The 23,743-nt window shown below is 38.8% G+C and overlaps 1 pseudogene; it reads left to right on the plus strand.

Moving 5' to 3' along the window:
- The first annotated feature begins 22,123 nt into the window (after window positions 1-22,123).
- On the plus strand, window positions 22,124-22,976 carry LOC132482631 (geranylgeranyl pyrophosphate synthase-like; annotated as a pseudogene).
- The last annotated feature ends 767 nt before the right edge of the window (window positions 22,977-23,743 follow it).

Genomic DNA, 23,743 nt, shown 5'->3' on the forward strand with positions numbered 1-23,743 from the left:
ATTGCTAACAACTATAAGCAATCCAAATATCCCTCAATGGATGAATACCTATACAAACTGAGTACATCAATGTCATAGAATATTCTTCATCAACACTACTGACACATACAAAAACCTGGAGGAATGTATTATGCAAAATGAAGGGATTCAGACAGAAAAAGCTATATATTCTATGATTCTATCTCTATGACTGTCTGGAAAAGGCAAACATATAAGGGCAGTTAACAGGTTAGTAGTTGCCAGCAGCTGGGAGTAAGGGTAGGGGTTGACTACAGTGGGGTCTGAGGGCATCTTTGAGGCAATGAGACTTTTCTATATTTTAGTTACAGTATAATTTCACAACTGTATGCGTTTATCAAAACTCACAGAACTGTACACCAAAAAGAGTGAATTTTGCTCTGTATAAATCATATCTTTAAAATAGAAAAAAAAAAGGACTCTAAGTAATACTAAATAAACAAAACAGATTTGGAACAGTGCTTCAGGTTCTGCCTCTTCTTGTCTACCAAAGTAGCATCTTTGCAAATCCACTTCACCTAGACACAGAACAGCCTGTGTTATGCGGTAGATGGTATGACCTACATCAGATGCTGAGAAAGGCGAAGTTTTTAGAAAAGTTTTGCCCATCTTAAAATGACCAGGCAAATACAGACCAGGAGAAAGACCACCCAATAAAGGAAAAACCATGAAAAATCACACCCGTGGTTCTCAAAAAAAGGGTGAAGGAGTGGCTTGGGTAGGACAAGGTAGGCTCGGCAAATCCAAATTACCTGGCGAGACCCACACCCACCCACTTTGGCCAGTATCACAGAATGAGAGATAATAGGTAGTGGACAAGAGGGGCAGATAGGTGGCAGTCGCAAGGCAGAAACTGTGTGAGTTAAAATGGTCCTCGGAAGACTGGGATGTTTCACCCATCACATCCCACCCTCCAATCCCTGGGCTAGGTGAGGAGAAAGAGGTTACCTTTTATCTTAGCCTTTATTTTCATAAACAAAGAGATTTTCTTCCAGCCAATGATCAAGACCACAGTTGTCAAGTCTCCCTCAAAGAGGGACAGAAGCCAAGGCTAGCTGTTGCTGGACCAACACAGTGTAGATTCCTTCCCATAGCCTCTGGGGTACCCTTGCTGTGGTGTACTCTTTCTCAGGCTGGAGAGTGCCCATGACCTATATGGTTAAGACTGCTCCATAATCAGGCCCTCACCCTGACTTAGGAGTGAAGGTAAGTGTTTGGTTTTTTTTCTCCCAGTAACATTAGAGAGTATAACATTTTTTATGTCTGTTGGATCCTGAGAACAGCCCACTTCACTTGTGCACAGAAAGAGAACAGGATGCTAATAAAGATTTTATGAAGCAAAACCTGCCCAAGCATCATAGTAAGTATGGAGAATATATGAATAGCCCTTATTCGCTTGAGTAGAGGAAAATGACCTTCAATATGGAATCCTTATTTTTTTTTAATTCAAGAAGGTTTCGGTTAAAATTACAGTTGAAAATTTATGTTTCACAAAGGAAAATATTTTCATTTGGTTTGTTTAATTTTTCAACAAGAATTTTAAATTATACAGTCAATCCTTGTTGATTTTAGAGTATAACATAGATAATTAATAATAACCTAGAAATGTTTTTATTTATTAAAGATTCCAACAGTTGTAGTATATTAAAATATGCTACAGAGGAAAAACCAAATTAGCAGGTATGTGTTAGTTGGTTTTCATTTGTTTGTTTGTTCTGTCTTTTTTGGAATTTTTAAAGGACAGTATAAGCCTCTTCTCAACTATCTCTTTCAATAATAAGGTCCAAATTCCTTTGCATAGAGAATTTATCTCCAGATTCCCACTTCTGGAATGGTGGACTAGGGGATTTGGCCCATGTACATAACTTCAGGACAACTAGAGAAGATGGGTGAGATAGAAATGGTCTGTGTAAAGGCACTAGAGTGCTAACTAGAGCTACTTGCACAGGATCTGGAGGAAGGAAGCCCAGGAAGCTGCCTTGCCCCTGGGCATTTATACTAATTCCAGTAAGGAAGCTGAGAAGCTGAGCAGAACTTTTCACAGCCTTGCCAAGCTAAGGAACCTGTCAAGGAGATAGGAGAAGACTTGGGTCTTTACCCCAAAGGGTTACATCCTATAACCAGAGGTAAACTCTCCCAAGAGCTATAGCTCAGCCTGGAATCATCTCAGTCACCGAACTTGGCTAGTGACTCTGGGCATCCCAAACTGCTGGCATGCTCAGATACCACGCTGAAGTAAACATAAATCTTCTCTGGAGGAAGAGAACATCCATGCATCAAATCGTTTCTACAAACAATTTTGCAAATACAATGTCCACCATTTGATGAGAAATAATGAGACACATAAGAGAGAAAGATACCATTTTAAAAAAGCCAGCAGAAATTATAGAAAATAGAAACAGACCCACATAGGTAGATATTAGAATTATGAGATGCAGACTTTAAAATAATTATCTTTCCTATGCCCAAGGAGATAAAAGACAAAATTAAGAATTTGGCAGAGCACTGGCAACTATTAAAAAGAATGAAATAAAAATTCTAGAACTAAAAAATACAATAACCAAAATGAAGAATGCAGTCATTGGATTTAACAGAAGATTACACAAATCTGCAGGGAGAATCAGTGACCTAGTGTAACAGGGAAGAACAAAATCTGACTCCATGTTGGATCTGTTTCTTTTACTTTGACCTTTGCTTTCCATTGCTTTTGTTCTATCTATAGCTATAGGCATACATAATGGCCTGCCTCAGGGAACCCTACCTTTCTGCCTGAATGTTAAACTAAAGTGTTCTTTGTTCAGCTCACAGGGAAACACCCTGACCTGCCCACCTGTGAATGGCTGCAGAAAAGAAATACTTAACACATCGCCTCCTGAGGCTGGCCAAAACCAGGAGTTGTTTTGCAAGACTTATGGCCTTTTTACTTTACTTCCTCACCTTCTCCCCCGCCCTGTTCTATAAAAGAAACTAGCATCCAGACACCGATAAGATGGTAGTCTAGGACACTAGTCCGCCATCTTCTCGGTCTGCTGGCTTTCTGAATAAAGTCACTATTCCTTGTCTCAACACCTCGTCTCCCGATTTATTGACCTGTCGTACAGTGAGCAGAGGGAGCTTGGACTCGGTAACACTGGAACAGGAGTCAGTAAACTAAAACCTATGGGCCAAATATGACTCATGGCCTGTTTTTGTATGGCCCATGACATAATGGTTTTCACATTTTTAAAAACTGAAAAAAAAAAAAAAAGAATATGTGACAGAGACTATACTTGACCTGCAAAACCTAAAATATTTACTGTCTGGCCCTTTAGGAAAGTTTGCCAACCCCTGAAATATGTGGATGAAAAATGTTGCCTGCCATATCAGTAAACAAAGGATGTTGTGGCCATCAAGTCACCAGCCACTGCAGCCACCCCAAGTGTGCACCCTGAGGGCATTCAGGATGGAGAGGAAAAAAGATACTGGCCCTAGATAGTTAAGGTGCATATCAAAGGAACAATTTCAGTGAGCCCAGATTCTTGCATCTTCCCATACAAAGAAAAGTGCTAAATTCATTACATTGAGATGTTTGTTTTTCCTTTAATTAACTTATTCTTCTAATGTTCCCACTAAGTGGTCTTTGTTGCAAAAACTCCTATATATCCTGGCTCCTCCCCTACCTCTTCAGAGCAGTGCCTCAGAGTATCTGAGAGGCTACTTCCAGGGTTCAATACTCAGCAAGTCAGCCAAATAAAACATAATTCTCAGCTTCTAGGTTGTGCTTTTTTTTTTTTTAAGTCAACAACTAGAAGGCAGGTGAGCAGAGCATGTAGAGGGGCCGGGGGAGGCCTGAGGAGGCATCCCCAGCCAGTATTGCACCCAGCTGGTGATACTCGGCTACTCTGACCCTCCAGCCGAGCCCTTCCAAGAGTGGTTTTTTAAAAATATAAATTTATTTATTTATTTTATTTTTGGCTGCGTTGGGTCTTCGTTGCTACCCGCGGGCTTTCTCTAGTTGCAGAGAGTGGGGGCTACTCTTCGTTGCAGTCCTCAGGCTACTCATTGCAGTGGCTTCTCTTGTTGCGGAGCATGGGCTCTAGGAGCGCGGGCTTCAGTAGTTGTGGCACACGGGCTAAGTAGTTGTGGCTCATGGGCTGTAGAGCGCAGGCTCAGTAGTTGTGGCGCACGGGCTTAGCTGCTCTGTGGCATGTGGATCTTCCCAGACCAGGGATCAAACCCATGTCCCCTGCATTGGCAGGCAGGTTCTTAACCATTGCGCCACCAGGGAAGCCCTTCAGGAGTGTTTTGACCATCATTCATTTATTTGTTCACTCACGTATTTAATACATGTACAGTCAATTCCCATCTCAGTGCTAAATAGCACAGACTTTATGGTCAGACTTGCATTTAAATCCCAACTTAGCCTCTTCACAGGAAGAAAAGGGAGATGATAACAGGGCCTGACTGACTGACTGGTAGTCATGGGGACCAGAAGAGATAAAGCATATCAGACACTTAGCACAATGTCTGGATATAGTAAGGACTCTCTAGATGTCAGGTGCTATTGTTAGCAACAAGTGTGCTCAGGCCATGCCCCAAACTGACCATGCCCCAAACTGACTGTAAGTCCCAGAAGAACACCCTGCTGGCTGCATTGGGGATGAGGTGAGATGACAGTAGGATAGGGAAGAAAACAAGGGCAGGACCATCCTGAATATGGGAGGTCAAGGCCCAGTGCAAACTTTATACTGTTCTTTTTCCCACAAACATTTGCCTACATGTGAAGTACAGTGAAAAGTGAGTATCATCAACCAAGCTTATTTAAAATAGCTAAAGATGAGAAGCAACCTAAATCTCCAACATTTGGGGAATGGTTGAGTGAAATTAGCATTCAAAGAGCACTTAATGGACTGGGTATCTATAGACATTAATAAAAAAGAATGTCAGAATAAGTGCTATGTAAGATACAAAACTGATTAAATAACTCACAGGGCAATAAAGCCATAAAATTTGGAGTTATCCTTTTTACCAGACAAAAATAATCCCCAAGTTAACATATAACTTCACAGTGTTTGGACTCTAATCAAGTAGTAAACAGTAAAGTCAAACACAGGTGTGTTCTCCTAGAGAATTAAATAATTTTGTTACACAATGCTCTCAGTATGACATGGAAAAGACATGTCTCCTCCCCTTTCCCTTATTTCCAGTGTTTGGATATTTTTCTTAACAAATAGTATGTCAACTATATAAAATATGTTGTATGTCTAAGTATTAGTCAGAGTCCTGACAGGAAATTCATGTCATACTAAAGGATTTAATCGACTACTTACAGAGATGTGATAGGGTTAAGAAGACCAAAAAGAGATGTTGAGGTTTCCAGGCACTAGTAACAGCTGGGAAACCGTTTCTACCCCTTGGTCTGGAGTGACAAGGAGGGGCAGAAATGGAGCAAATAAATACAGTAAGTCCCCTACATACGAACCTTCAGGTTGCGAACTTTCAAAGATGTGAATGTGCATCTGGTTCCAGCAAGGAACCAGAACCTGTGCCAGGCGTGAGTGAAATTGCAGCTTGCCCTCCATCTCCTATTGCTGACGATCCTTCAGCTCTACCATCTCCCAGCTCCTCTCCCTCCTCCAGTCAGTAACTCTTCTTGCCTGTTCACTCGATGGCAGCCCCTGTATGCCAGCTGTTGTACTGTACTACTGTACTTTTCAAGGTACTGTACTGTAAGATTAAAAATGTTTTATTTTTTGTGTTTGTTTTTTACTTATTATTTGTGTGATAAGTATTATAAACCTATTACAGTACAGTACTATATAGCCGATTGTGTTAGTTGGGTACCTAGGCTAATTTTGTTGGACTTACGAACATATCGGACTTATGAATGTGCTCTTGGAACTGCATTCGTTTGTATGTAGGGGACTTACTGTACCAAATATCTCCCTCCTTCTGCTCTCTGATCTTCTCCCAGTGCCTCCTATTGGCTCAACCCAACTGGAAGCCAGAGGGAGAGGGGCCATTGCTGTCATTTGTAAAGGTCACCCTTTCTGGACACAGAGCAAGACCAAGAGGTGGAAAATGGGGGGCAAACAGAGAATAATCAGCTCAGTCAATATGTCAAGTACTGTTATGCATTGAATTATATCCACCCCCCCCCTCCAAAAAAAATAAAAGGATATGTTGGAGTCCTATCCCTCAGTACCTTAGAATGTGACCTTATTTGGGCATGGAGTGTTTACAGAGGTAATTAAATTAAAATGGAGTCATTAGGGTGGACCTTAATCCCATGACTGGTGTCCTTATAAAAAGGGGAAATTTGGACACAGAGACAGATATGCATAGAGCGAAGATGAAGTGAAGAGACAAGGAGAAGATGGTCATCTACAAGCCCAGGAGAGAAGCCTGAAACAGATCCTTCCCTCACAGCCCTTAGAAGGAACCAACTCCTTCGGCACCTTGATTTTGGACTTCTAGCCTCCAGACCTGCAAAGGAATAATTTCTGTTGCCCAAGTGATCTAGTTTGTGATACTTTGTTACGGCAACTGTGGCAAACTAATGCAGGTACGTAAAAAATACACACAGAAGGAGGACCTATACCAAGATACTAAGTGTTACCTCTGTGAGTGGTATTATGGAGTGATTGTTATTTTGTGTTTTTCTTTGTTTCCTAGCTGGTATACTTTTACATCAGAACAAATGAACAAATAGTTTCGTTAAAATTAACGTCAAGGCAATAGTAGGAGGAAGTCACTCATGGGCAGCCTAAGGGCGTATATGGCAGAGACAAGCACGGGGATGTAACATTGATACATGGGCTCACATTATTTGTGTCCCAAAGGGACGTTTCTCATTTCTTGCCCCAGACTGAATCCCAGGCTTTCTATTCCTTTCACGTGAGAGGCCTGGCTTTTGTCTCCTCTCCAAAGCTGCTGTCCCACTGGTAGGTCCCCTGGGGCTTGGTTCAAGGCCAAAGTTTAGCACATAAGACTGCTTCATTTAAGAGTGTGTTATTTAAAAAAAAAAAAAAGAAGTGTGTCATTACTCCTCACTAAATGAAAGAATTAAAAATAACACAAATTTTTGGTCCTCCCAGAAAATGTTTGCTAAATGAATAAATGGTGTAAGGCTTAAGGGCTCTTGCCTAGTTTGAAAAGTTAGGATACCTAATCCATAGGTCCGTGACTCTTTCCTTAGACTTGAAAGTGCATCTGGACTTCAGCCCACTGTCTTAATGCCTTAAGGTGGAACACTTCTTAAGGTGGAACCCCTTAAGAAAAGAGGTTAACTCTTTTCTCACTCTTAGTCATAGCCAAGTCTTAGCAGATCCTTCCAGACTATCATTCCGTCCTCCACTGACCTGCATCCACTCTTCTCCTTTGCCCTCTCTTCCTGAGACTGTGATTTCCTTGAGGGGGGGGACATGGCTTATCCCCACTTGACTGACGCTGATGGGTAATAACCAAATGCTACTCGAACCTGAAATATGACTCAAGTGACCTTTGAAAATGGGGATAGGCAAGTAGATAAGCGTTGTACCTCAGGAAATTGAATGATTACCTATTTTTTTTTAAACAAGTAAAAAGGAAATGAAATGCTCTCAGTATATTAGCTAAAGGATCCCAGGGATTTCAATGAGAGGAGAAAAGATCTGTAGCCGAGTCTGAGAATCAAATACCTCTAATTTACAAGTAATGCATCCCCTTGTCCTGTCCTACTGCTTGAACCCAGGGCTTCCATTTTCCCAATAAAGGGAACAGAATAAGGGCCGAATAAAAGTCATTACCACATTGGTTTCTATGGTGATTATTTTTTTTTCTTCGAAGATTGAAGGTATTTTTTCCTTACCTCAGTAATTTTTCATTACCTCAGTAATATTTCATTTTGTTTTTCATATTGAAGTTCTCTGTGATCTGCTTTCTTTCCTACAGGAGTAGTCTAGAACCTACTTGCCTGTAGGTAGAGGTGTGAGGTGTTAAGTGGCACCAAGGTATAATTTTCAAAAAAGGTCAAATCCTGACTCTTATGCATATATTAAAGAAACATATGCCAAACATTTTATTCAACTTAATTAATACAGGAACCAGTAGGATATTAAGACTGGTTTGAAGAGCATGTGAAGAGCTCAGCATATATAGGTAACTTAAGGAATGTTAGGATAAAATGGCTGCATTTGATACAAACCTTTCCTTCAGGGCAAAGAACCTATAATCTTTGGAGTTATTTTTTCCACTAGACAGAGATCATTTGCATCTCTCCTGGACAAAATTCTTTAAGTTTTTATGTAACTTTATGAAGTCTTTGACTTTCAATCAATGATAGAGTGAGCAAATGAAGTACATTTCCATAGATAATCCTTCGGTGAGCTTTCTTCTCCATAATCTATTGAAAGGATGTGACACTTACCCTTTTGCCTTGTCTGTAAATTTTGTATAATTTTTCTGAACAGTGACTACATGGAGGATGTAAATCATTTGGGGGCATATAAATCAAAACCTTTTTAAGAGAAGATGCAAGGTTTGCATGTAAGACAGTTTCTTGTTTTTTTTTAAGGTACTTCTTTCTTTAAAAAATTATTTTTTGTTGAAGTAAAGTTGATTTACAATGCTTTGTTAGTTTCAGGTGTACGGCAAAGTGGTTCAGTTTTATATATTATATATATATATATATATATATATATATATATATATATATATATATTCTTTTTCAGATTCTTTTCCCATATAGGTTATTACAAAATATTGAGTATAGTTTCCTGTGCTATACAGTAGGTCCTTGTTGTTTATCTGTTTTATATATAGTGGTGTGTATATGTTACTCCCAAATTCCTAATTTATCCCTCCCCACCCCCCTTTCCCCTTTGGTAACCATAAGTTTGTTTTCGAAGTCTGTGAGTCTGTTTCTGTTTTGTAAATAAGTTCATTTGTATAATTTTTTTCAGATTACACATGTAAATCATATCATATGATATTTGTCTTTCTATGTCTGCCTTACTTCACTTAGTATGATAATCTCTAGGTCCATCCATGTTGCTGCAAATGGTATTATTTCATTCTTCTATAGGGCTGAATAATATTCCACTGTATATATATACATATATATATGTATATGTATGTATATACCACATCTTCTTTATCCATTCATCTGTTGATGGACATTTATGCTGCTTCCATGTCTTGGCTATTGTGAATAGTGCTTCTATGAACGTTGGAGTTCATGTATTTTTTCAAATTAGAGTTTTTAACTTTTCTGGATATATGTCCAGGAGTGGGATTGCTTGATCATATGGTAGTTATACTTTTAGCTTTTTAAAGAGACTCCATACTGTTCTCCATAGTGGTACCAATTTACGTTCCCACCAACAGTGTAGAAGTGTTCCCTTTTCTCCACACCCTCTCCAGCATTTATTATTTTTAGACTTTTTGGTGATGGCCATTCTGACTGGTGTGAGGTGATACCTCATTGTAGTTTTGATTTGCATTTCTCTAATAATTAGCGATGCTGAGTATCTTTTCAAGGCAGGTTTTCAAATAGCCTTCAGTGCATCAGATCCCTGGGGAGTTGACCCAACAGCAACTAAGCAGTGAGGAAAAAGAAGATCCTTTTCTTGCATTTACATAGTTTTGCAATGAACCATGGTCCTGTCAAAGAATGAGGCAATTGTGATGGTGCTAATATATCAGAGAAGGATTGAATTTTATTGTAAACTTGGAGTATGTTAAAAGTGGGGAGGGGGGCGAGGGGAATTGGATGAAGATAGTCAAAATGTACAAGCTACCAATTATAAGATAACTAACTGCTAGGGATGTAATGTACAACATGATAAGTATAATTAACACTGTTGTATGTTATACATGGAAGTTGTTAAGAGAGGAAATCCTGAGTTCTCATCACAAGAAAGAAAAATATATTTTTTCTATTTCTTTAATTTTTGTACCTATATGAGATAATGGATATTCACTAAACTTATCGTGATAATCACTTCATGATGTATGTAAACCAAATTATTAGGCTGTATATGTTAAAATACAGTGCTGTATGTCAATTATATCTCAAAGCTGCAGAAAAAAGAAGTTAACAAAGCATGTTTGCACAGACTAATACAAATATTTTGTGTATGCGACAAAGATCTTATGGAACAAAGTAAAATAGCAATGAACAAATTGATGAACTATCTGAATCATAGAAAATAATATTTAAAATCATTGGGGAAACTGAAGATATGTATGGCTTTTATATCTACTTATTCTATTTTTAAAAAGTCAGATATTTAGGAAACATCAAAGCAAGATGTACTGTTCATTTTGCATTAAAAAGCCTTTTAAGCCCTTTTGGAAGAACTGCAATAATGAAGAACTTGTAATAAGCTCACAAAAGTCTCTTCTAATGAATTAGTCAATTTTAATACTCTTCAGAATTCCCCATAAGAACATCATTCTCTTTTTTTCCGGCAAAGCTTAGCTCTCTCGTCTCTTGACAACCTCTCCAAGATATTTTAGATTTCTTTTAAGAGAGAGAAAATTTCATTTATTAAAGACAGACTTGTACTAAATTAAAATCAATCATTATAATAATTTCCTCTGCCTTAATACATACTAGCTGCTTTAAAGAGGATCCTACAAACTGACTTCCATTTTTGTAATGAAAAACGGTTTGGATTCTATATGTTCTGATTTGGTTTCAGAGGTTTATCTTCATCCTGCAGTTTAGATGCAGTTATAGTTCACCCTACCTTAAATCTTCTAAAAATAGAATAGGAACCAAATTGCATATTTCTATTTCAAACTTCTATTACCACCTTTCTCTTCCAAAACACCCCTACTATCATAATCAGTGGGATTTGAATGTATCTTAACTAGAAATTGACTTATTTGACCTTCAAGATATAAACAAGCAAGAGACATTTTCTGCCTGACTCCTTTGTCCATATATATCCTATAGTATTTTAATGTATTTATCCAAATAGCTATAGTCTATTTTCATCTATCCTACAAATACTTATCAAGCACTTCATTTGTGCCAGGAAAGAGTTCTAGGGTTGGAATGATGAACAAGACCAAAGTCCCTTATGAAGAAAGAATATGTTCCAGTAGAAGAAAATGGATAATGAATAAGTAAACAAGGTTAATATTCTATTTTTAAAGTGGTACCTATACATAACTGCATAGAACATACACTTTTTTTCTCAGTTACATCTAACATATGAGCAGTACCAGCTGAATACTGAGAGACTGGAATTTTGCTTTACTGCAGGGAAAAACGTAGCCTGGCTGGATAACCAAATAAAGGATCTGGCTATCTGTAAGGTTTCCTTCTCCTTTAGCCTGGATCATGGTTGAAGTTCATTTTACTCTATCGAATTGAACTCTCTGAAAGCTATCAGACAAACTCATCCCTGTTGAGGTATAAATGACTGCAAAGGCTTCATCTGCATACTTTCCAGCAAGACTTTCATTGTATAGAAGATGGAGCCTAAGGCCCAGAAGAAATTTATCTTTGTGGAAACTCAGGTCGTTAAGTGACAAGCTTGATCATCAAGGCTCTCCTCACTGTGTTCTCCAATCCAAATTTATTATGTCATAAAACTCTGCCCAATCCCAATCAATACTCCACCTTGCAAGACTCCTCTTAAAATCACCCACTCCACACCTTAAAACCCTATAACTAACCTCTGCTCATTTCCCCCTTTTGAGACACTCATTAAGACTCAGTAAGGATGGGTTTGTCCTCACTGCAGTGAGTCACCTTAGCTTTGATTAGCCAACTTATGGTCCTTAATGGTGGTTTTAGTGGGTTGAATGGTGGCCTCTGAAAAGATATGTCCACATCCAAAAACCCTCACTCCACCCCCCAAGAACCTGTGAATGTGACTTTATTTAGCAAAATGGTCTTTGCAGATGTAATTAAGTTAAGGATCTTGAGATGATAGTATTCTAGATTTAGAGTGGCCCCTACATCCAATAACGGGTGTTCTTATAAGAGACAGGCAGAGGGAGAGTGGAGACACAGAGGAGAAGATGATATGAAGGTGGGGGCAGGGATTAGAGTGATGCATGTATTAGTAAAGGAAAGCCAAGGATTGCCAGCAAACCCCAGAAACTAGGAGATAGGCATGGGACAGATTCTTCCTTAGAGTCTCCAGGAGGAACCAACACTGCCAACATGTTGATTGCTGACTTCTGGCTTACAGACCTGTTAGAGAATAAATTTCTGTTATCTGAAGCTATCTAGTTGTGGTGCTTTGTTACAGGAGCCCTAAGGAACTAATAAAGTGGCTTTCTGGGAAGTTGAAAGAGTCAAGTAAAATAGGCAATAATTGCAGTGCAGGTGCCAGAAGCGGGTTCTTGATGCTGCTTTGGCATGATGATGAATGTGGTTATGATAATGCCGAGGATGAAGATGAGGATGCTGATGACTGTGATAATTATAAAATAGCCAGCCAAGTCCAACTTCCAGCTTTCCTCTAACGTTATTTCTGTGTACATCTCTGCTCAACTCTCTATCCTGACAAAGGCAGCTAAGATCATCTTGGTAACAGCTAAGACAACAGCAAAATGAGCTCTAGATGAGTGCTTCTCAGATTTTTTTAAGGTGCAAAAGAATCCCCTAAGGATCTTGTTAGAATGCAGATTCTGATTCAGTAGGTCTCAGTGAGGTCTGAGACTCTGCATTTCCTTTGTGTGTGTGTGTGTGTGAACTCACATAATGGACATACATCATATGGGTATTGAGGTTTCTTATTTTTTTAACTTTTATTTGTTTAATTTCAGCTTTATAGAGGATAATTGACATAAAATTGTAAGATATTTAAAGTGCACATTCTGGTAATTTGATATACGTTGTGAAAGATTCCCTTCCACCTGGTTAATTAAGAGATTCTGCAGTTCTAGCAAGCTCTAGAGTAATACCAATGCTGCTGGTCTGAGCACCCACAATTTTGAGAATAAGGATTCAGATCAATGTTTGGCAAAATTTATCTGGAAAACGCCAGATAGCAAATATTTTAGGGTTTGAGGAAGTATTCGTTTCCTATTCCTGCTGAAACAAGTTACTACAAACTGTTAAAATTTTCCACAGACAATGTACTGATCTAGAAGGCTTTTCTTCAGTGATTCATGAATTAGGCAGCATCCACTTTAGCAGATAGAAAGGAGCTCCAAAGTACTGTACACGGTGAGAGATTTTTATGGACCAAAGTGAGCAGGGACAAGGAAGTCATACTAGGCATTTGCTGATTGGTTATATGGTGAAAAGGGGAGTGTTGGACCAGGTCAGGTATCTTGTGCAGAGCAGGCAAGCGCTGATTGGCTGACTTAGGCCTTCCTTTTCCAGAAGATCCGAGCATAGAAACTTAGTTAAGTTAGTTTGGTTTGCTGACATGGAGCTTAGCATGAGTAACTTCATCTGGGGCTTAATCCGGTTACTTTATCAAAATTTAGCAGCTTAAAATTAATACTCATTTATAACCTCATAGCTCTTTGGTTAAAAGACCAGCACTGTGGAGCTCAGCACATTAGCATCTCAAAAGACAGAAGTCAAGGTGGTGGCTAGGCCATGTTCCTGGAAGCTCTGAGGGCAGAATCTGCTTTTCAGTTCATTCAGGTGGCTGGCAGAATCCAGTCCAATATGGCTAGATGCCCCCACTTCCTTGCTGGCTGTCAGCTTCTCTCAGCTCCTTAACACAGCCTACAGTCCTTGTTCTGTTGTCCCCTCCATCTTCAAACCAGCAACAGCACACCAGATCCTTCACATACTTTGAATCTCTCTGACTTTCCCTCCTGTCACATCTCTCTGACTCCAACTGGAGAAAATTCTCTGCTTTTAAGAGTTCATATAATTAGATTGGACCTACCTAGATAATCTAGGACAATTTCCTCATCTCAAGGCCTGTAACTTTATTTCACTTAGCAAAAGTCAGACAGAGATAGACAAATACTGTAGGATATCATTTATACATGGAATCTAAAAAATACAACAAACTAGTGAATATAACAACAAAGAAGCAGACTCACAGGTATAGAGAACAAACTAGTGGTTACCAGTGGGGAGAGGGAAGGAGGGAGGGGCAATATAGGGGTAGGGGATTAAGAGGTACAAACTACTAGGTATAAAACAAGCTACAAGGATGTATTGTACGACACGGGGAATATAGCCAACATTTTGTAATAACTATAAATGGAGTCTAACCTTTAAAAATTGTGAATCACTGTATTGCACACCTGTAAGTTATATAATATGGTACATCAACTACACTTCAATTAAAAAAATATATCCGTAACCTTAGTCACATCTGCAAAGTTCCTTTGCCATGTAAGTTCACAGATTCACAGGTTCCAGGGATAAGGCACTGTTTTCCCGACCACAGAGGGCCACACCGTCTCTGTTGCAACTACTCAACTGAAAGTAGCCATAGACAATATGCAAAATGAGTGAGTGATGGAGTGTTCCAACAAAACTTTATTTATGGACACTGAAATCTGAATTTCACATAGTTTTTGTCATAAAATGATATTCTTCTTTTGAATTTTTTTCAATGATTTAAAAATGTAAAAATTATTCTGAGCTCATGGGGTGATACAAAAACAGGCAGTAGGCTAGGTTTGGCCTGGAGTCTGTAGTTTACTGGCCTCTCATCTAGATGTTAATCCTTCTTATTTCAGACTGGAAGCCTGTAAAGGACCAGGATGTTCTCTCTGTCATTTGCTGTACTACGGATGCTTCTTAAAACAGTCAAACATTTGACCAAAGCCCTTACATGTAGGAAAATTCCAGATACCATGGTGGTGTTTATGGGGAAGGGAGAAATAGAAAATGTTGTCCAGGAAACTGGTTCTTTTGTAAGAGAAAAGATGTGTTATATTTGAGAAAACAAGCTTTTACAGGGAGAAATGCAAATATGCAGTTGTTAAATTAGCTGTGTTCTACTCTGAGCTTTCATGACATCCTTAGGTAGGCAGGCAAAAATAATGATAGGAGTAATAAGATCTCATGTTTCAGGAGGTTAGCAGATAACCCAAGATGATGTAGGAAATTGTTTCTTTTGTTACCTCCATGTTGGTCTTCCTGAAACATTGTAAATTCCATTTACAGTCTTTTAAAATACTAGACCCTAAGGGCAGGACTACTGCGTTAACTAAATTGGTAATATGATTAGGTGTGTGGTAAAACCCATTTGCTCATAGAAGCAAGTTATTTAAATTATTCTATGTCATAAAATAATTGCATAATGAGGTATCATCTGGAGTATTTTCAATGTATGAAATGTGGGTTTGGAATTTATAATAATGATACCCCAATTTCTCAAATCTATTTGTTGGGAAAAATCAAATTTTGGTGTCATGTTACAGCCACTCCAAATCAAATAAATCATATGTCTTTGGTCATGTTCTTCAGAAAGGGATCCTGAGACATGGGTTCACATACAAATGACTTATGAAAAAAATATTCCTAGGAGAAACCAGTAAGGGTGTGGGAGAAGTAAAGCCTGGAAGGGAAAGAAGCCAAGGAAATGTGCAATTTCAAGCAAGGAAATGTGCAGTTTCAAGCAAAAAGTCCCAGCCACAGCCCGATATTGTGAGGAGCTCTAGAACATAGATTATACCTCCATGTTTGTTCAGATCAGAGGCAAGGAGCTAGGATTTCATACTCTTGCACTGGTAAATCACTGGTTAAGTCTGCCCCGGGGGAAGTAAATTTCCAGGCGTTTCTTGCTCTCTGCTCTAGAGAGCAAAGTAGCTGGACCAGCCCAAGGGCAGGTCTCCAAAGAGTGTCACAGGTGCAGGCCATTATAAGCAGAGCACACAGAAGTTGGGAATGGTGAGAGCTCTCAAAATATAAAAGGGATCCCAAGGGGATTTGCGTACAGCGTCAACAGGGGTGACTACACCATGCTTATATAAATGAATTGGGATTTGGTTTCCTGGAAGAAAATAAATTTAGACTCTCTCTCGCGCGCGCGCGCGCACTCTCTCTCTCTCTCTCTCTCTCTCTCACACACACACACACACACACACACATACACACACTGCTGAGAATGCCTTTTATACCTGGGGCTCACATTATCATAGTTAACAGAGAAAAAGTCCTAAGTGCTAGAAAGTTGCCTCTGGCACTCATAACTCCAGGTTAGCAGGAAGGGAAACATAGATTCTTTTCTGTTTGTTTTGATTTTACCATTTTCTGTTCATTCTGTTTATTTCTTTTTAAATTTAGTTTTTGGATAGGTAATGCATTTGTGTGGTTCAAAAACCTGAAAGTACAAAGGATAGACAGTGAAAGCCTCTTGCTAATCCTTGACCACCATCTGCCAAGAACTCCGCTCACTAAGGTTCTTAGTTTATATGTGGACATACAAGCAAATATACATATCGACTTTGAGTCCCCTCCCTTTTATACCAAAGATAGAATAGTATAAAAATGGTGCTACATATAAAAACTTGTATTTTTCCACTTAATATGTTTTAGAGCTCTTTCTTTTTTTAGTTGAAGTATAGTTGATTTACAATGTTGTGTTAACTTCTACTGTACAACAAAGTGATTCATTTATACATATATATATATTCTTTTTCATATTCTTTTCCATTATGGTGTATTACAAGATGTTGAATATAGTTCCCTGTGCTATACAGGGGGACCTTGTTGTTTTTCCATTCTACATATAATAGTTTGCATCTGCTAATCCCTAACTCCTAATCCCTCCATCCCCCATCCCCTCCCCCTTGGCAACCACAAGTCTGTTCTCTATGTCTGTGAGTCTGTTTCTGTTTTGTAGATATGTTCATTTGTGTCACATTTTAGATTCCACATATAAGTGATATCATATGGTAGTTGTCTTTCTCTGTCTGACTTACTTCACTTAGTATGATGATCTCTAGGTCCATCCATGTTGCTGCAAATGGCGTTATTTCATTCTTTTTTATGTCTGAGTAATATTCCATTATATATATATATATATATATATATACCACAACTTCTTTATCCATTCATCTGTCGATGGACATTTAGGTTGTTTCCAGGTCTTGGCTCTTAATAGTGTTGCTATGTAGAGCTCTTTCTAAATCCGTACCTAGCGAGCTTTCCCCCTACCACCTTTCTTTGGACATCTGCATGGTATTCCATTGGATGAGTAAATAAACATTTATTTAACTATTTCCCTACTGATGGACATTTGTATTATTTTTAATCTTTTGCAATTACAAATGGAGCTTCATTGAGAGTAATCTTGTACTTATATCATCTTCCATTTGTGCAAGTATAGCTGTAGAATAAATTCCCCCCAAACTTAGTTGCTCATTAAAGGGCAAATACATTTACAATTTTGATAGTCATTACTAAATTACGTTCCAGAGAGGTTATATACCAATTTGTGTTTTCACCAGTAATACATGAGTGTGTTTATTTTCCCATGTCCTCACCAACACAGGGTGTTATTAAATTTTTAGATTTTTGCTAATCTCATAGGTAAAAGATGGCATCTTAGCACAGTTTTAATTTACATTTTAAAAATTTTTAGAAAATTGAGCATCTTTTCATATGATATGTAGACTCTTAATATACTAAAAAAATTCCTGTTAATTCAAAGAGTGATATCCTTGCCTGCAATTAGAAAGTTAGAGTGAATGCAGACCTTAGCTTTCCTGGGACACATGTCAGGGTCAGAAAGCACCTTAGTGGTCATCTAGTACTATCCTGGTCTGATGCCTAACTGACCATGGATCCCTGCCTTCCTCAGCAGAGGTGTTCAGAGTTAAGGAGTTCACAAAATTGAAAACATCGTCCTGTGGCCCTAGCATTTAGAAAGTTTTTACAGAGCCAAAATCTTTCTGTAATTACTGCAGGACAGTAATTACAGTATGCTCTTGTTAAAGTGCACTATTCTTCTAGAGCACAATGAATATACCACAGAGGAATAATACTGGCTTAAAATAGAGGGAGAATGGCCAACTTCTCCCTCTCTCAGTAATAATTCTTCACCTGCTAGAGTCTTTAAATTATATTGCATATTGTTTTCATCACAATTAGAAACAGAATTTAAGATGTAAATGCAACCTATGTAGTATTCCTGCTAAAGATGCATAACCCCAATCTAACCCTGAGAAAACCTCAGATAATACTAAATTAAAAGACATTTTAGGAAATAACTGGCCTGAACTACTCCAAAATGTCGAGCTCATGAAAGCCAAGGAGGGGCTAAGGAGCTGTTCTAGATTAAAAGAGACTAAAGAGGGCTTCCCTGGTGGCACAGTGGTTAAAAATCTGCCTACCAATGCAGGGAACACAGGTTCGAGCCCTGGTCCGGGAAGATCCCACATGCCACAGAGCAACTAAGCCCCTGCGCAACAACTACTGAGCCTGCGCTCTAGAGCCTGCGAGCCTAGAGCCCATGCTCTGCAACAAGAGAATCCACTGCAATGGGAAACCCGCGCTCCACAACGAAGAGTAGCCCCCGCTCGCCCGCAACTAGAGAAAGCCTGCGCGCAGCACCAAAGACCCAACACAGCCAAAAATAAATAAAATGAATAAATTTAAAATAAATAAATAAAAGAACTAAAAACATAAAAAAAAAAAAGAGGCTAAAGAGATGAGATGTGACAATTAATTGCCATCTATGATCCTGAATTGGATTCAGGGAATCCAAAGAAGGGGAAAATATGCCATAAAGGATATTATTGGGAAAATTGGCAAAATTTGAATACAGATCGTATATCAGATTAGAGCATGAAATCAAGATTAAGTTTTAGCTGTGATTATGCAAAAAAAGAATGTCCTTGCTGTTAGGAAACGCACACTGAAGAATTTAGGGGCAAGGGGACATGATATCTGCAATTTACTCTCAAAAGGGTCAGGAAAAAATAGAGAAAGAAAAAGAGACAATGATAAAGCAAATGTGGCAAAATGTTAATTGCCGAAAGTGGGTGAAGGTTGTTTGGGATTTCCTTGTATTATTCTTGCAACTTTTCTGAGTGTGTTTGAAATTATTTAAACATAAATTGAATATAAATACTTTTGGAAGAGTAACTTAAGCACAATATCCTTTTAGAAGAGTGACTGAAGTTTCCACCAAAATGTCCATGACTGCTATAGGCACATTTACTGAAAAGGGACAGGTGGTGATTGATTAAGTTCAGACTGGTTGGAAATTTTGTACGGTCCCTTAGAATCACTTCATAAACTAGACTAAGAGAATCAGTGAGTAGTTGGCTTTTGAAAACTAGCCTCTGTATTTTCCTTCTGAAGATACTTGTTTGAATTATTTTACCAGTAAGACAGCAGTGTACATAAGGGTAGAGAGGAACGGTGATCTGTTGTGTTACCTCCAGGGTCACGGTGCCACCAATCCCATCACAGAGGTGGTGGTGGATCAGGCAGAAGTGTGTCAGAAGTACTAAGGAGGAAAAAAAAAAGATGAGTGTGGTGGTATAAAGCCATATTAAGGAGAAAGGGGATGGAAGAGGGAAAGATGGTTGTATTTGCTATAATTAAATATAGGTGAGTGTGTCTGAGTGTGTTTCATGGGTGGGAGGAATTGGGACCTAAAATAAAAAAGCAAATGAGTGGGTTATCCATCAGTTATTCTCACAATCTTACTGTAAAACAAACCACCTCAAAATCCAGTGCCTTAAAACAACAATCGTCTATTTTCACTCACACATCTGCAGGCTGGGCTCAGCAGGGGTTGGCTCAAAGGTCTGCTCTGCCTGTCTCTCCTCCTTCTTGGACCAGCCGGCTCCCCAGAGTATGTTATCCTCATGGAGATGACCAAGAAAAGGAAAGCAGCCCAGCTGTGCAAGTACATTTCAAGCCCCTGCTTGTCTCACTTTTGCTAATATCCCTTTGGCCAAAGTGAATCACATGGCTGAGGCTAAAGTCAAGGAAAGGAGAAGTAGACGCCATCCCTAGTGAGAAGAACGGCAAAGTTACATGGCAAGGGATATGGATACTGGCGGGGAGGACGTGATGGAATAATGCAGTCCTCCACGAGGGAATCAATTAACAAGGGGAGAAAGACTTTGGTTTTTTTCTCATTAGAAGACAAATTCTTCCAACCATTTGTGTTTGAAGATTCACCCTTTTTTTTTTCCAGATAGGTTTATGAATACAGCATCAGGCAAAATCTTTCTGACCCATGGAAAAGAGACTGTCCTTTACTGCCAGCCCTGTCCTCTTTGCCAGCCTGCTTCACAACAGAGGCAGCATAGATGAAGAGAGGCCGTGTAGTTTAATGGTTTAGAACACATTTTAAATCTTGGTTTCACATGGATTCAACTAGAGATTATCATACTAAGTGAAGTATGTCAGAAAGAGAAAGACAAGCACCATATGATATCACTTATATGTGGAATATAAAATATGGCACAAATGAACCTATCTATGAAGCAGAAACAGACTCACGGACATAGAGAACAGACTGGTGGTTGCCAAGGGGCAGGGGGCTGGGGGGATGGAGTGAGAAGTTGGGACTAGAAAATGTAAGCTTTTATATATAGGATGGATAAAAACCAAGGTCCTAGTGTATAGCACAGGGAACTAAATTCAATATCCTGTGACAAACCATAATGGAGAAGAATATTAAAAAAAGAATGTATACATATATGTATAACTGAATCACTTTGCTGTACAGCAGTAATTAACACAACACTGTAAATCAACTATACTTCAAAAAAATAAATAATTTTTAAAAGATATACAGTAAGGACATAATAACTATCTATCCTTCTATGCTAAGTTGTATCATTATATTAAAATATGAGAAATACCTTTTAAAAAATTAGTCACTTGGCTTTCCTCTCAGAGTGGTTTACAATTTTTATTTCCTAATTCTACCTGCTGTGTGTATGTCCAAGCTTGAAACTGGGCTAAGTCTACCTCAAGGAAATGGGGCTTTTCTGCCCTTTCAAGCTTCCGTTCTTATCTCCTCATTTTAGACCTAGAACTAGAAAATAAGTTCAACCTGGCAAAATTTGAGCACAACACCTTTCTCCTCTAATAATACCAAAAACTTCTCATTTACCCTGCATCAAAATTATCACAAGTTCAGAGTCAGTGGAATCCAGATTTGTGAGGGTTTGCCATGTTTCTTCTCTGAGCTCCTTGGAAGGCCCCCATGCCACGCATCATGCAACGCTGTGCTTTTTGGTTTATGAAATCAGAAAACATAGCCTAAGGGAGCAGGGCCAAAGAAAGGTATTAGGAAGATAATGTTAAAACCTATAATAAAATTAAAACGATGAATATAGCTAGGGGAACTGTCCATCCAGGGAATAAGCATATTAGTGTAAATGGATTAAGAGTGAGAAATTAATGAGGTCTATTAATTGAGTTGATTCCTGTAATCTGGTAAAATGCAAATAGCATCTTCTTGTAATCGGCCCGTGGACTGCCTGAATGAATACCACTAGAAAGCAGGTTTGGCTTAGAAAGAAAACAATACTTAAAATCTTTTAGCAGGGCCACAACGAGGGTAGCTGAACCACCACTTGACTTTGGAGCCATGGATTCCTGGAATTAATAAGAGTAATAACAATAGTAGTACCTATGTGCCAAGTATTGACTCATTTAATCTTCATAGTTGTGCAGTACGTGCCATTATCATCATCCCCATTTTATAGGTGAAGAGATCATGACATGGGTAGGTTAAGTGATTTGTCCAGGGTCACATACCTAGTAAGTATTGAAACCAGAATTTATTTTATTTTTTATTGAAGTATAGTTGATTCACAATGCTGTGTTAATTTCTGCTGTGTAGCAAAGTGACTCAGTTATACATATATATATTCTTTTTAAAAAATATTCTTTTTCATTATGGTTTATCATAAGATATTGAATACAGTTCCTTGAGCTATACACTAGGACCTTGTTGTTTATCCATCCTATATATAAAATCTTACATCTGGAGTGTGACCGGGATGGCACATTTTCTTGCACTGAGTAATTCAGTGTCGCTGGTGGCTGAGCAGGGTGGAGAGTTCTATGGTGAAGTGAGGGGAGGGATTCATGTAGGCATCCGGGGGAGCCTTGTTCTGAACTCTAAGGTGGGAAGTTGATGCTGGGGACTACTACTCCTGGACCCGCAGCGTGAAAGTTGTGATATCATCCTCGAACCATCAGCTTTGAAATTTAAAAAGAATGGAGAAGACTCAGGAAACACCCCAATTAATTCTTCTAGAACCTTACAAGTACTTACCTCAGTTACCAGGTAAACAAGTGAGAACCAAACTTTCACAGGCAATTAATCATTGGCTAAAAGTTCCCAAAGACAAGCTGCAGATTATCATTGAATGACGGAAATGTTGCATAATGCCAGTTTACTCATTGATGATGTCGAAGACAGCTCAAAACTCCGATGTGGCTTTCCAGTGGCACACAGCATCTATGGAATTCCATCTGTCATCAATTCTGCCAACTCTGTACATTTTCTTGACCTAGAGAAAGTCTTAACCCTTGACCACCCAGATGCAGTAAAACTTTTTACTCGCCAGCTTTTAGAACTCCATCAGGGACAAGGGACAATACCTACAGAAATGGTGCTGCAAAAGACAAGAGGACTATTTGGATTAGCAGTAGGTCTCATGCAGTTGTTCTCTGATTATAAAGAAGATTTAAACCACTGCTGAATACACCTGGGCTGTTTTTCCAAATTAGGGATGATTATGTTAATCTACACTCCAAAGAATATAGTGAAAACAAAAGCTTTTGTGAAGATCTAACAGAGGGAAAGTTCTCATTCCCTACTATTCATGCTACCTGGTCGAGGCCTGAAACCACCCAGGTGCAGAATATCTTGCACCAGAGAACCGAAAACGTAGATATTAAAAAATACTGTGTACATTATCTTAAGAAAGTAGGTTCTTTTGAATACACTCGGAATACTCTTCTTGAATCTAAAGCCTATAAACAAATTGATGCATGTGGTGGGAACCCTGAGCTAGTAGCACTAACAAAACACTTAAGTAAAATGTTCGAAGAAGAGAATGAATAATATTAAGCCATTCTCGATTAGGCCTGATAGCTTAGTTGACTTTTTTTTGTCTTTTAGCCTATTACCTTTTTAAAAATTTGGACCAAGCTGTGGGTTTCCAAAAACTGAGTGATAGTGGTGATGTGAGTGAGGTTGTTTCAATTTAGAATCCCTGTGTACAGATAATCAACATAGTACCAAGTTGAAGGAATCACAAGGAGGCACATATAAATAAGTCTAATTTGAATGTCAGAACGTGCTATGATGGGACGTTGTGGTCAACTCTGCCACGCACGTTCTGTTGATTCTGTCCATAAAGAAGACTTCAGCTTCCAGGAACTTTTATCCACATACTTCTTAACTGTATTATGTGGGCATCTTGCAATTCATCTACCCCATTTCCAAGCCATTGACTACTCGGGACCAGTTTCTATAGCTAGCTGGCCCAACGACCACAGGAACTCCTCTTTCTTCCTAAATGTCATTGCTAGAAGAGCTCACTCTTCTCCCTGGAAACTCCCTTACTAAAGTCTGCCATGAAAAAGCTGACAGTGACAAGCAAAAAAGCAAAAACAAAAAAAATTTACATCTGCTATCCCCTACCTCCCACTCCATCCCTCTCTCACCCCCTTGCCCTTGGCAACCACCGGTTTGCTCTCTATGTCCCTGATTCTGTTTCTGTTTCATAGATAGGTTCATTTGTGTCATATTTGAGATTCCACATATAAGTGATATCGTACGGTATTTGTCTTTCTCTTTCTGACTTCACTTAGTATGATAATCTGTAG

Source organism: Mesoplodon densirostris, chromosome X, assembly GCF_025265405.1.
Source record: "Mesoplodon densirostris isolate mMesDen1 chromosome X, mMesDen1 primary haplotype, whole genome shotgun sequence".
In the NCBI taxonomy this organism is placed as follows: Eukaryota; Metazoa; Chordata; class Mammalia; order Artiodactyla; family Ziphiidae; genus Mesoplodon; species Mesoplodon densirostris.